This window comes from Arachis stenosperma, chromosome 5 (genome assembly GCF_014773155.1).
Source record: "Arachis stenosperma cultivar V10309 chromosome 5, arast.V10309.gnm1.PFL2, whole genome shotgun sequence".
Lineage (NCBI taxonomy): Eukaryota > Viridiplantae > Streptophyta > Magnoliopsida > Fabales > Fabaceae > Arachis > Arachis stenosperma.
Window position 1 is genome coordinate 70,254,372 of NC_080381.1, and position 12,682 is coordinate 70,267,053.

At 41.0% G+C, this 12,682-nt stretch overlaps 1 non-coding gene across 1 annotated transcript; it reads right to left on the minus strand.

The window, feature by feature from the left end:
* Positions 1 to 200: 200 nt before the first annotated feature.
* LOC130983918 (small nucleolar RNA R71) lies at positions 201 to 308 on the minus strand. Its single transcript, XR_009087886.1, has one exon. It is a non-coding gene; the product is annotated as a small nucleolar RNA R71 (small nucleolar RNA).
* Positions 309 to 12,682: the final 12,374 nt, after the last annotated feature.

Consider the following 12,682-nt stretch of genomic DNA (forward strand, 5'->3'; position numbering starts at 1 on the left):
TAACTGAGTTCTTGCAGATTTGCGAGACTGTTAAGACGAATGGAGTAGATCCTGAAGTCTACAGGCTCATGCTTTTCCCTTTTGCTGTAAGAGACAGAGCTAGAACATGGTTAGACTCCCAACCTAAAGATAGCCTGGACTCCTGGGATAAGCTGGACACGGCCTTCTTGGATAAATTCTTTCCTCCTCAAAAGCTGAGCAAACTTAGAGTGGATGTTCAGACGTTCAAGCAAAAAGATGGTGAATCCCTCTATGAAGCTTGGGAAAGATACAAGTAGATGACCAAAAAGTGTCCTTCTGACATGTTTTCAGAATGGACCATATTAGATATATTATATTATGGTCTATCTGAGTTTTCCAAAATGTCATTAGACCATTCCGTAGGTGGATCCATTCACCTAAAGAAAATGCCTGCAGAAGCTCAAGAACTTATTGACATGGTTGCAAATACCCAATTTATGTACACTTCTGAGTGGAATTCCGTGAATAATGGGACGCCTTAGAGGAAGGGAGTTCTTGAAATTGATGCTCTGAATGCCATATTGGCTCAGAACAAAGTGTTGACTCAGCAAGTCAACATGATTTCTCAAAGTCTGAATGGATGGCAAAATGCATCCAACAGTACTAAAGAGGCATCTTCTGTAGAAGAAGCTTATGATCTTGAGAACCCTGCAATGGCAGAGGTAAATTACATGGGTGAACCTTATGGAAATACCTATAATTCATCATGGAGAAATCATCCAAATTTCTCATGGAAGGATCAACAAAAGCCTCAACAAGGCTTTAATAATGGTGGAAGAAATAGGCTCAGCAATATCAAGCTTTATCCATCATCTTCTCGACAACAGACAGAGAATTATGAACAGAATACCTCTAACTTAGTAAACTTAGTCTCTGATATGTCTAAGGCCACTTTAAGTTTCATGAATGAAACAAGATCCTCCATCAGAAATCTGGAGTCACAAGTAGGCCAGCTGAGTAAGAAAATCACTGAAACTTCTCCTAGTACTCTCCCAAGCAATACAGAAGAGAATCCAAAAAGAGAGTGCAAGGCCATTGATATAATCAATATGGCCGAATGCAAGGAGGAGGGAGAGGACGCGAATCCCAATGAGGAAGATCTCATAGGACGTCTCTCAAGCAGGAAGAAGTTCCCTATTGAGGATCCAAAGGAATCTGAGGCTCATATAGAGACCATAGAGATTCCATTAAACCTCCTTCTGCCATTCATGAGCTCTGAAGACTATTCTTCCTCTGAAGAGGATGAAGATGTAACTGGAGAGCAAGTTGCTCAATATTTAAGAGCTATCATGAAGCTGAATGCCAAGTTGTTTGGTAATGAGACTTGGGAAGGTGAACCTCCCTTGCTCATTAGTGAACTAGATACATGGGTTCAGCAAACATTACCTCAAAAGAAACAAGATCCTGGAAAATTCTTAATACCCTATACCATAGGAACCATGACCTTTGAGAAAGCTCTGTGTGACCTAGGGTCAGGCATAATTCTTATGCCACTCTCTGTAATGGAAAAACTGGGGATCATTGAGGTACAACCTGCCTTATTCTCATTACAATTGGCAGACAAGTCAGTAAGACAAGCTTATGGATTGGTAAAGGACGTGTTGGTAAAGGTTGAAGGCCTTTACATCCCTGCTGATTTCATAATCTTAGACACTAGGAAGGAGGAGGATAAATGTATCATCCTTGGAAGACCCTTCCTAGCCACAGCAGGAGATGTGATAGATGTTAACAGAGGAGAATTAGTCCTTCAATTGAATGGGGACTACCTTGTGTTCAAGGAACACGGCCATCCTTCTGTAACAAATGAGAGTAAGCATGCAGAGCTTCTCTCAGTACAGAGTCAAACAGAGCCCCCACAGTCAAACTCTATGTTTGGTGTTAGGAGGCCACAACCAAACTCTAAGTTTGGTGTTGAATCCCTACAACCAAACTCTAAGTTTGGTGTTGGGACTATACAACATTGACCTGATCACCTGTGTGGCTCCATGAGAACCCACTGTCAAGCTATTGACATTAAAGAAGCGCTTATTGGGAGGCAACTCAATTTTTTTATCTAATTTTATTTTTCTTTTTATTGTTCTTTTATGTTTTATTAGGTTCATGATCATGTGAAGTCACGAAAAAAATATTAAAATTAAAAACAGAATCAAAAATAGCAGAAGAAAAATCACACCTTGGAGGAAGGACTTACTGGCGTTTAAACGCCAGTAAGGAGCATCTGGCTGGCATTCAACGCCAGAACAGAGCATGGATCTGGCGCTGAACGCCAGAAACATGCAGCAATCTGGCGTTTAAACGCCAGGATTGCACACTAAGGAAAGCTAGCGTTCAACGCCAGAAACATACTGTAGATGGGCGTTGAACGCCCAGAACAAGCTTAGAGCTGGCGTTTAACGCCAGAAACAAGCACCAATCTGGCGTTAAACGCCAGGATTGCATGCAGAGGGCATTTTACACGCCTCATTGGTGCAGGGATGTAAATCCTTGACACCTTAGGATCTGTGGACCCCACAGGATCCCCACCTACCTCAACTCACCTTCTCTCTTCTTCACCAATCATCTCTTCCCTACCCAATCCCACCCATATGGCCGAAACATACACATCTCTCCCTCTCCTCCATATCTTCTTCTCCTTCCATTCTTTCTTCTTTGCTCGAGAGCGAGCAACATTCTAAGTTTGGTGTGGTAAAAGCATAGCTTTTTTGTTTTTCCATAACCATTGATGGCACCTAAGGCCAGAGAAACCTCAAAAAAAAAAAAGAGAAAAGGGAAGACAAAAAATTTTTTCCACCTCCGAGTCATGGGAGATGGAAAAATTCATCTCAAGGATCCATAGCTAAGTAATAGAGCATTTGACTGCACATCAAGAGAGCATGAGGAATTCCCTCATCAAGAAATCCCTGAGATACCTCAGGGGATACATGTTCCTCCACATAATTATTGGGAGCAACTAAGGATAGGAACACCAAAATCACTAGGGATCATGCAACAGAAGCAAGGAAGAGACATAAAGGAGCTCAAAAAGCACCATTGGTCCTTCAAAAGGTGCCACCCTCATTAAGGTGGACTCATTCCTTAATTTACTTGTTCTTATCTCTCTATTTTTCGGTTTTTTATGTTACATGTTTATCTATATTTTTTGTCTCTACTTCATGATCATTAGTAGTTAGTAACTATGTCTTAAAACTATGAATAATTCCATTAATCCTTCACCTCTCTTAAATGAAAAATGTTTCTAATTCAAAAGAACAAGAAGTACATGAATTTCAAATTTATCCTTGAATTTAGTTTAATTATATTGATGTGGTGACAATACTTTTTGTTCTCTGAATGAATGCTTGAACAGTGCATATTTTTGATTTTGTTGTTTATGAATGTTAAAATTATTGGCTCTTGAAAGAATGATGAATAAGAGAAATGTTATTGATGATCTGAAAAATCATAAAATTGATTCTTGAAGCAAGAAAAAGCAGTGAAAAAGCAAAAGGCTTGCGAAAAAAAAGGGTGGCAAAAAAAATAGAAAAAAAAAGAAAAAGCAAGCAGAAAAAGCCAATAGCCCTTAAAACCAAAAGGAAAGGGTAAAAAGGATCCAAGGCTTTGAGCATCAATGGATAGGAGGGCCCAAGGAAATAAATCCAGGCCTAAGCGGCTAAATCAAGCTGTCCCTAACCATGTGCTTGTGTCATGCAGGTCCAAGTGAAAAGCTTGAGACTGAGTGGTTAAAGTCATGATCCAAAGCAAAAAGAGTGTGCTTAAGAGCTCTAGACACCTCTAACTGGGGACTCTAGCAAAGCTGAGTCACAATCTAAAAAGGTTCACCGAGTCATATGTCTGTGGCATTTATGTATCCGGTGGTAATACTGGAAAACAAAATGCTTAGGGCCACGGCCAAGACTCATAAAAGTAGCTGTGTTCAAGAATCAACAAACTTAACTAGGAGAATCAATAACACTATCTGAAATTCTAAAGTTCATATAGAAGCCAATAATTCTAAACTTCAAAGGATGAAGTGAGATGCCAAAACTGTTCAGAAGCAAAAAGCTACAAGTCCCGCTCATCTAATTAGAATTAATATTCATTGATATTTTGGAATTTATAGTATATTTTCTTCTTTTTATCCTATTTGATTTTCAGTTGCTTGGGGACAAGCAACAATTTAAGTTTGGTGTTGTGATGAGCGGATAATTTATACGCTTTTTGGCTTTGTTTTTAGGTAGTTTTTAGTATGATCTAGTTACTTTTAGGGATGTTTTCATTAGTTTTTATGCTAAAATTTACATTTCTAGACTTTACTATGAGTTTGTGTGTTTTTCTGTGATTTCAGGTAATTTTTGGCTGAAATTGAGGGACCTGAGCAAAACTCTGATAAGAGGCTGACAAAGGACTGCTAATGTTGTTGGATTCTGACCTCCCTGCACTCGAAATGGATTTTCTGGAGCTAGAGAACTTCAAATGGCGCTCTCTCAACGGCGTTGGAAAGTAGACATCCAGAGCTTTCAAGCAATATATAATAGTCCATACTTTATTCGTAATTAGATGACGTAAACTGGCGCTCAACGCCAGTTCCATGCTGCATCCTGGAGTCAAACGCCAGAAACACGTCACGAACCAGAGTTGAACGCCCAAAAAAAATTACAACTTGGCATTCAACTCCAAGATAAGCCTCAGCTCGTGTAAAGATCAAGCTCAGCCAAGCACACACCAAGTGGGCCCCGGAAGTTGATTTCTGTGTCAATTACTTACTTCTGTAAACCCTAGTAGCTAGTCTAGTATAAATAGGACGTTTTACTATTGTATTAGACATCTTTGGTCTCAGTTTTATTTTATTATTCATCTTAGGAGACTATTGATCATGTTTTGGGGGTTGGCCATTCGGCCATGCCTGAACCTTCATCACTTATGTATTTTCAACGGTGGAGTTTCTTCACACCATAGATTAAGGGTGTGGAGCTCTGCTGTACCTCAAGTTTTAATGCAATTACTATTTTCTATTCAATTTGACTTATTCCTATTCTAAGATATTCATTGCACTTCAACATGATGAATGTGATGATCCGTGACACTCATCATCAATCTCACCTATGAACGCGAGACTGACAACCACTTCCGTTCTACCTTAGACCGGGCGCATATCTCTTGGATTCCTTAATCAGAATCTTCGCGGTATAAGCTAGAATTGATGGCGGCATTCATGGGAATCCGGAAAGTCTAACCTCGTCTGTGGTATTCCGAGTAGGATTCCGGGATTGAATGACTGTGACGAGCTTCAAACTCGCGATTGCTGGGTGTGATGACAAACGCAAAAGAATCAAGGGATTCTATTCCAGCATTATTGAGAACTGATAGATGATTAGCCGTGCTGTGACAGAGCATTTGGACCATTTTCACTGAGAGAATGGGATGTAGGCATTGACAACGGTGATGCCCTACATACAGATTACCATAGAAAGGAGTGACAAAGATTGGATGAAAGCAGTAGGAAAGCAGAGATTCAGAAAGGACACAGCATCTCCTTCACTTATCTGAAATTCTCACCATTGAATTACATGAGTAACTTTATCTTTATTTTACGTTTATTATTTATTATTATTCAAAAATCCAATAATCTCTTAATATAGTTGAATCTGCCTGACTGGGATTTACAAGATGACCATAGCTTGCTTCATACCAACAATCTCTGTGGGATCGACCCTTACTCGTGTAAGGTATTACTTGGACGACCCAGTACACTTGCTGGTTAGTTGTGGAGAGTTGTGACAAAGTGTGATTTATCTTTGAGAACACCAAGTCTTTGGAGCCATTGTTGAGGATCACAATTTCGTCCACCACAAGGTCAAATCTTCTGGATCAGAGAATGTTGTGCCTTTGGTTCTAGCCTCTACCACAAGGCTCTAGTCTCCCCATATCTCGGCTGAACTGGTGTCTTGAGAATTTCCCAACAAAGTTGTGGATTAGCCATCTAAGAGATGTATGATCAAGCTAGTGGTTCATTGTTGTCTGATGAAAAACTCACTCTGAACCCATATAGAATGAGATAACCTTGTGCCGGTTCAATGCATTCATGAGGATGAAGATCGAAGATACATCCTAGAATAGAGAATCAAACACGTATTGAGATAGAACAGTAGTACTTTATTAATCCATAAAACTCAACAGGGCTCCTCCCATCAACCTATAAGGTTTAGAAACTCATACTGACAGAAAATACAATATGGAATTTGCAAATATGGCATAAAAGTTCTGAACAAGGGTGATCCTTATTCTATATATACTAATCTAATGACTAAGGATTACATAAGAAGGGTAAAACAGTCTTTTAGTGCTAAAATCCACTTCTGGGTCTGGTGTGCGAAATTGTGATCACTACTTTTCACAACTCAAATAATCCCTAGTAATGGCCCCAAAAACTTGGTGCTCAATACCATGGCATAAACACAACTTTGCACAACTAACCAGCAAGTGCACTGGGTCGTCCAAGTAATAAACCTTACGCGAGTAAGGGTCGATCCCACGGAGATTGTTGGTGTGAAGCAAGCTATGGTCACCTTGTAAATCTTAGTCAGGCAGACTCAAATGGGTATAGTGGTATACGAATAAAGCATAAAGATAAGGATAGAGGTACTTATGTAATTCATTGGTAGGAACTTCAGATAAGCGTATGAAGATGCCTTCCCTTCCGTCTCTCTGCTTTCCTACTGTCTTCATCCAATCCTTCTTACTCCTTTCCATGGCAAGCTTATGCAAGGGTTTCACCGTTGTCAGTGGCTACCTCCCATCCTCTCAGTGGAAATGTTCAACGCACCCTGTCACGGCACGACTATCCATCTGTCGGTTCTCGATCAGGCCGGAATAGAATCCAGCGATTCTTTTGCGTCTGTCACTAACGCCCCACCTTCAGGAGTTTGAAGCACGTCACAGTCATTCAATCATTGAATCCTACTCAGAATACCACAGACAAGGTTAGACCTTCCGGATTCTCTTGAATGCCGCCATCAGTTCTTGCCTATACCACGAAGACTCTGATCTCACGGAATGGCTGGCTCGTTTGTCAGGCGAGCACTCGGTTGTCAGGCGATCAACCATGCATCGTGTATCAGAAATCCAAGAGATATTCACCCAATCTAAGGTAGAACGGAGGTGGTTGTCAGTCACACGTTCATAGGTGAGAATGATGATGAGTGTCACGGATCATCACATTCATCCAGTTGAAGAACAAGTGATATCTTGGACAAAGAACAAGCGGAATTGAATAGAAGAACAATAGTAATTGCATTAATACTCGAGGTACAGCAGAGCTCCACACCTTAATCTATGGTGTGTAGAAACTCCACCGTTGAAAATACATAAGAAAAAGGTCTAGGCATGGCCGAATGGCCAGCCTCCCAATGATCTAAGATAGCATAAAATGAAGATAGCTACCCCGATATATCAATACAATAGTAAAAGGTCCTACTTATAGAAAACTAGTAGCCTATGGTGTACAGAGATGAGTAAATGACATAAAAATCCACTTCCGGGCCCACTTGGTGTGTGCTTGGGCTGAGCAATGAAGCAATTTCGTGTAGAGACACTTCTTGGAGTTAAACGCCAGCTTTTATGCCAGTTTGGGCGTTTAACTCCCATATAGGTGCCAGTTCCGGCGTTTAACGCTGGAATTTCTGAGGGTGACTTTGAACGCCGGTTTGGGCCATCAAATCTTGGGCAAAGTATGGACTATCATATATTGCTGGAAAGCCCAGGATGTCTACTTTCCAACGCCGTTGAGAGCGCGCCAATTGGGCTTCTGTAGCTCCAGAAAATCCACTTCGAGTGCAGGTTGGTCAGAATCCAACAGCATCTGCAGTCCTTTTCAGTCTCTGAATCAGATTTTTGCTCAGGTCCCTCAATTTCAGCCAGAAAATCCCTAAAATCACAGAAAAACACACAAAATCATAGTAAAGTCCAGAAAAGTGAATTTTAAATAAAAACTAATAAAAATATACTAAAAACTAACTAGAACATACTAAAAACATACTAAAAACAATGCCAAAAAGCGTACAAATTATCCGCTCATCACAACACCAAACTTAAATTGTTTCTTGTCCCCAAGCAACTAAAAATCAAATAAGATAAAAAGAAGAGAATATGCAATAAATTCCAAAAACATCTATGAAGATCAGTATTAATTAGATGAGCGGGGCTTTTAGCTTTTTGCCTCTGAACAGTTTTGGCATCTCACTCTATCCTTTGAAACTCAGAATGATTGGCTTCTTTAGGAACTCAGAATCCAGATAGTGTTATTGATTCTCCTAGTTAAGTATGATGATTCTTGAACACAGCTACTTTATGAGTCTTGGCCGTGGCCCAAAGCACTCTGTCTTCCAGTATTACCACCGGATACATACATGCCACAGACACATAATTGGGTGAACCTTTTCAGATTGTGACTCAGCTTTGCTAGAGTCCCCAATTAGAGGTGTCCAGGGTTCTTAAGCACACTCTTTTTGCCTTGGATCACAACTTTATTTCTTTCTTTTTCTTTCTTTTTCTCTTTCTTTTTCGTTTTTTTTTTTCGCCTCTTTTTTTTGTATTCACTGCTTTTTCTTGCTTCAAGAATCATTTTTATGATTTTTCAGATCCTCAGTAACATGTCTCCTTTTTCATCATTCTTTCAAGAGCCAACATTCATGAACCACAAATTCAAAAGACATATGCACTGTTTAAGCATACATTAAGAAGACAAAAGTAATGCCACCACATCAAAATAATTAAACTGCTATAAAATTCAAAATTCATGCAATTCTTTTCTTTTTCAATTAAGAACATCTTTTCATTTAAGAAAGGTGATGGATTCATAGGATATTCATAACTTTAAGGCATAGACACTAAGACACTAATGATCACAAGACACAAACATGGACAAACATAAGCATTAATTTTCGAAAAATAAGAAAATAAAGAACAAGGAGATTAAAGAACGGGTCCACCTCAGTGATGGCGGCTTGTTCTTCTTCTTGAAGATCCTATGGAGTGCTTGAGCTCCTCAATATCTCTTCCTTGTCTTTGTTGCTCCTCTCTCATGATTCTTTGATCTTCTCTAATTTCATGGAGAATGATGGAGTGTTCTTGATGCTCCACCCTTAGTTGTCCCATGTTGGAACTCAATTCTCCTAGGGAGGTGTTTAGTTGCTCCCAATAGTTTTGTGGAGGAAAGTGCATCCCTTGAGGCATCTCAGGGATCTCATGATGAGAGGGGTCTCTTGTGTGCTCCATCCTTTTCTTAGTGATGGGCTTATCCTCATCAATGGGGATGTCTCCCTCTATGTCAACTCCAACAGAATAACAGAGGTGACAAATGAGATGAGGAAAGGCTAATCTTGCTAAGGTAGAGGACTTGTCCGCCACCTTATAGAGTTCTTGGGCTATAACCTCATGAACTTCCACTTCTTCTCCAATCATGATGCTATGAATCATGATGGCCCGGTCTAGAGTAACTTCGGACCGGTTGCTAGTGGGAATAACTGAGCGTTGGATAAACTCCAACCATCCTCTAGCCACGGGTTTGAGGTCATGCCTTCTCAATTGAACCGGCTTCCCTCTTGAATCTCTCTTCCATTGGGCGCCCTCTTCACATATAACTGTGAGGACTTGGTCCAACCTTTGATCAAAGTTGACCCTTCTAGTGTAAGGATGTTCATCTCCTTGCATCATGGGCAAATTGAATGCCAACCTTACACTTTCCGGACTAAAATCCAAGTATTTCCCCCGAACCATAGTAAGATAATTCTTTGGGTCCGGGTTCACACTTTGATCATGGTTCTTGGTGATCCATGCATTGGCATAGAACTCTTGAACCATTAAGATTCCAACTTGTTGAATGGGGTTGGTAAGAACTTCCCAACCTCTTCTTCGGATCTCATGTCGGATCTCCGGATATTCACCCTTTTTGAGTGAAAAAGGGACCTCGGGGATCACCTTCTTCAAGGCCACAACTTCATAGAAGTGGTCTTGATGCACCCTTGAGATGAATCTTTCCATCTCCCATGACTCGGAGGTGGAAGCTTTTGCCTTCCCTTTCCTCTTTCTAGAGGTTTCTCCGGCCTTGGATGCCATAAATGGTTATGGAAAAACGAAAAAGCAACGCTTTTACCACACCAAACTTAAAAGGTTTGCTCGTCCTCGAGCAAAAGAAGAAAGAAGAGAGTAGAAGAAGAAGAAATGAGGAAGAAGTGAATGGCTTTTGTGTTCGGCCAAAGAGGGGGAGAAGTGGTGTTTAGGTTGTGTGAAAATGAAGGGGTGAAGAAGGGTATATATAGGGGAGGGGGAAGGGTAAGGTTCGGTCAAGTGAGGGTGGGTTTGGGTGGGAAAGTGGTTTGAATTTGAATGGTGAGGTAGGTGGGGTTTTTATGAAGGATGGATGTGAGTGGTGAAGAGGAAGATGGAATTTGATAGGTGAAGGGTTTTTGGGGAAGAGGTGTTGAGGTGATTGGTGAATGAGTGAAGAAGATAGAGAGTGGTGGGGTTGGTGGGGATCCTGTGGGGTCCACAGATCCTGTGGTGTCAAGGAAAAGTCATCCCTGCACCAAATGGCATGCAAAATCACGTTTTGAGCCAATTCTGGCATTAAACGCCGGGCTGGTGCCCATTTCTGGCGCTTAACGCCAGGTTCTTGCCCTTTTCTGGCGTTTAACGCCAGTCTGGTGCCCCTTTCTGGCGTTAAACGCCCAGAATGGTGCCAGACTGGGCGTTAAACGCCCACCTGCTGGCCTTACTGGCGTTTAAACGCCAGTAAGCTCTTCCTCCAGGGTGTGCTGTTTTTCTTCCTGTTTTTCATTCTGTTTTTGCTCTTTCAATTGATTTTGTGACTTCTCATGATCATCAACCTACAAAAAACATAAAATAACAAAAGAAAATAGATAAAATATAGCATTGGGTTGCCTCCCAACAAGCGCTTCTTTAATGTCAGTAGCTTGACAGAGGGCTCTCATGGAGCCTCACATTTTCTCAGAGCAATGTTGGAACCTCCCAACACCAAACTTAGAGTTTGAATGTGGGGGTTCAACACCAAACTTAAAGTTTGGTTGTGGCCTTCCAACACCAAACTTAGAGTTTGACTGTGGGGGCTCTGTTTGACTCTGATTTGAGAGAAGCTCTTCATGCTTCCTCTCCATGGTGACAGAGGGATATCCTTGAGCCTTAAACACAAAGAATTCTTCATTCACTTGAATGATCAGTTCGCCTCTATCAACATCAATCACAGCCTTTGCTGTGGCTAGGAAGGGTCTGCCAAGGATGATGGTTTCATCCATGCACTTCCCAGTCTCTAGGACTATGAAATCAGCAGGGATGTAATGGTTTTCAATCTTCACCAAAACATCCTCTACAAGTCCATGAGCTTGTTTTCTTGAGTTGTCTGCCATCTCTAATGAGATTCTTGCAGCTTGCACCTCAAAGATCCCTAGCTTCTCCATTACAGAGAGAGGCATGAGGTTTACACTTGACCCTAAGTCACACAGAGCCTTCTTGAAGGTCATGGTGCCTATGGTACAAGGTATTGAAAACTTCCCAGGATCTTGTCTCTTTTGAGGTAATTTCTGCCTAGACAAGTCATCCAGTTCTTTGGTGAGCAAAGGGGGTTCATTCTCCCAAGTCTCATTTCCAAATAACTTGTCATTTAGCTTCATGATTGCTCCAAGGTATTTAGCAACTTGCTCTTCAGTGACATACTCATCCTCTTCAGAGGAAGAATACTCATCAGAGCTCATGAAAGGCAGAAGTAAATCCAATGGAATCTCTATGGTCTCATTTTGAGCCTCAGATTCCCATGGTTCCTCATTGGGGAACTCAATGGAGGTCAGTGCACGCCCACTGAGGTCTTCCTCAGTGGCGTTCACTTCCTCTCCTTCCTCTCCAAATTCGGCCATGTTGATGGCCTTGCACTCTCCTTTTGGATTTTCTTCTGTATTGCTTGGGAGAGTACTAGGAGGGAGTTCAGTAACTTTCTTGCTCAGCTGTCCCACTTGTGCTTCCAAATTCCTTATGGAGGACCTTGTTTTAGTCATGAAACTTTGAGTGGTTTTGATTAGATCAGAGACCATGGTTGCTAAGTCAGAGGGGTTCTACTTAGAATTCTCTGTCTGTTGCTGAGAAGATGATGGAAAAGGCTTGCCATTGCTAAACCTATTTCTTCCACCATTATTGTTGTTGAAACCTTGTTGAGGTCTCTGTTGATCCTTCTATGAGAAATTTGGGTGATTTCTCCATGAAGAATTATAGGTGTTTCCGTAGGGTTCTCCTAGGTAATTCACCTCTTCCATTGAAGGGTTCTCAAGATCATATGCTTCTTCTTCAGATGAAGCATCCTTAGTACTGCTTGGTGCATTTTGCATTCCAGACAGACTTTGAGAAATCAAATTGACTTGTTGAGTCAATATCTTGTTCTGAGCCAGAATGGCATTCAGAGTATCAATCTCAAGAACTCCTTTCTTCTGATTTGCCCCATTGTTCACAGGATTCCTTTCAGAAGTGTACATGAATTGGTTATTTGCAACCATTTCAATTAGTTCTTGAGCTTCTGTAGGCATCTTCTTCAGATGAAGAGATCCTCCAGTAGAGCTATCCAAAGACATTTTGGACAGTTCAGAGAGACCATCATAGAAAATACATATGATGCTCCATTCAG